This window comes from Gossypium arboreum, chromosome 13, assembly GCF_025698485.1.
Source record: "Gossypium arboreum isolate Shixiya-1 chromosome 13, ASM2569848v2, whole genome shotgun sequence".
Lineage (NCBI taxonomy): Eukaryota > Viridiplantae > Streptophyta > Magnoliopsida > Malvales > Malvaceae > Gossypium > Gossypium arboreum.
The window spans coordinates 44860828-44863278 of NC_069082.1; the positions used below are offsets into that span (position 1 = coordinate 44860828).

Genomic DNA, 2451 nt, shown 5'->3' on the forward strand with positions numbered 1-2451 from the left:
TTCCGCATATTTACTAAAAGTTCTTTTAAAAATTTCATTACATTCGGCATCTGCGACAGAGCTTTAATAAACGGTAAGTTAATATGTAATTTTTTCAAAAATTTAAGGAATTCACCGAATTGTTCATCTGAGCAGTCTTTCCTTATCGCGTTAGGATATGGGACACAAGGTCTATATTCTTCATTCACCGTTTTGTTATGACTTATCTCACTTTTACCTTTGCTCACCACAGTTTCTTACATCAATTCTAGCTCAGGCGCAATGAATCCTTCCTTATATTGAGTACTAATTGCGTTGAGGTGTTCCCTTCGATTAGGTTCAGTATTACTTGGTAAGCTACCTTGTGGTCATTCGGAGATTAGTTTGGATAGCTGGCCTATCTGAGTTTTGAGCCCTTGGATCGATGCTTGTTGATTCTTAAGTGCTATCTCGGTATTTTAGAAACGGGTTTCTGATACCGAGATGAATTTAGAGAGCATCTCTTCAAGATTCGGTTTCTTCTCTTGTTGATAAGGTGGCTGTTGAAAACCCTGAGGGTTTTGTGGCTTTTGATTACCTTGACCACCCCAGGAGAAATTTGGGTGGTTCCTCCAACCTGCATTATAAGTATTACTGTATGGGTTATTTTGAGATCTAAAGTTATTGTTACCCACATAGTTGACTTGTTCCTCTTCGGTTGTAGGATTGAAGGCTTGATATTCTGTATGCACGCCTCCTCCACTTGAGTCACACCTCATTACTAGATGTACCTGCGTAGAACCAAGTAAACCATCAATCTTTTTATTAAGAAGTTCTACCTGATTTGACAGCATAGTAACTGAGTCGTCGTTATAAACGCCGACTGTTTTTGTTGGCTTAGTCCTCATGACTTACCACTAATAGTTATTCAGTGACATTTCTTCAATGAATTCATAAGCCTCTTCAGGTGTTTTGTTGTTGATGGTTCCTCCAGCAGCTGCGTCAACCATCTGTCTTGTCGAGGGATTCACACCATTGTAAAACGTTTGAACTTGCAGCCATAGAGGTAACCCATGGTGAGGGCACCTTCGCAATAGATCCTTGTATCTCTCCCATGCATTGTAAAGTGTTTCTAAGTCCATCTGCACAAAATAAGAGATATCATTACGTAACTTATCCATTTTAGCCGGAGGAAAATATTTTAGTAGAAATTTTTCGATCATTTATTCCTAAGTACTAATGGACCCTCGTGGTAACGAGTTCAACCACTGTTTAGCTTTGTTTATCAGTGAAAAAGGGAATAACTGAAGGTGAATGGCATCATCAGAAATGCCATTAATTTTGAAAGTGTCGCAAAACTCCAGAAAATTCGCCAAGTGAGTGTTGGGATCCTCGTCCTGCAAACCATCAAACTGAACAAACTGCTATATCATCTGATTTGAGTTAGATTTCAGTTCGAAATTATTTGTAGCAATAGCAGGTCTAACTATACTTGACTCAGTTCCTGTTAAAGAAGGTTTTGCATAGTCATACATAGTGCGTGGAGCAGGATTTGGTTAACCGCAATTGCGGGAGGCAGCTGATTGCCTTGGTTTTCAGCCATCTCTTCGGTTGGGGATTAAGTATCATCTTCTTGTTCAATCTCTGTGTATCTTAAGCTTCGCCTTATTTCTCTTTGGTTTCTACAAACTTTGCGATCGATTTCTTTCTCAAAAAGTAATGGTCCCGACGGGTTTCTTCTAGTCATAAACTATAAAAACCTGTCAAGAGAAAGAAAAAGTAAATTAATTAGTAATAATAAAAATTAAATAACATTAAATTGCAAGAAAAATAAATGGCTAAAGTACTAAAAATTGAGTGTTCCTAATATTTTAGTTCCCCGGCAACGGCGCCAAAAACTTGATCGCGAGGTTTCGTGATAGGTTTTAAAAATTTATAATTAATCATTCTTGAAACTAACTATTATCGCGATTTAGGCAAGTGTACCTATCGAACAGTAGTATAGTTTTAGCAAGACCGGATTGTCGAACCAAAAGGAACTAAAAGTACTAGTAATGACTGTCTTTTTATTATCTAGCCTAAGAATAATAGGGTTTTGTTTTAATTAACTAATTATCTAAACTAAGAACGCACAGAGAAAAGAATTGGGAAATTGCTTTTGGGAAAAATCGATTGACTTAAGACAATACCTAAAGAAAAATCCACATAGACTTTACTTGTTATTCTGGCTTCGAACCGGACAATTTATTAATTCAACTTGTTCCGTAGAGACCCCTAAGTTATGTTATTATCCTTATTCAAGACTAATAACATCTAATCCCTAGATTGAATAACTGAAACTTTTCTCTAATTAACACTCTAGGGTTGCATTAACTCGATCTATGGATCCCCTTATTAGGTTTCACCCTAATCCGGCAAAATCTTGTCACCCTATTTCTAGGAGCGCAATCAACTCTGCTTAATTATGAAAAAAGTACTCTTAGACAGGGTCTA

General features: G+C 37.0%; 1 non-coding gene across 1 annotated transcript; it reads left to right on the forward strand.

The window, feature by feature from the left end:
- Positions 1 to 1026: 1026 nt before the first annotated feature.
- LOC128287094 (small nucleolar RNA R71) lies at positions 1027 to 1133 on the forward strand. The gene has a single exon (XR_008277794.1). It is a non-coding gene; the product is annotated as a small nucleolar RNA R71 (small nucleolar RNA).
- The last annotated feature ends 1318 nt before the right edge of the window (positions 1134 to 2451 follow it).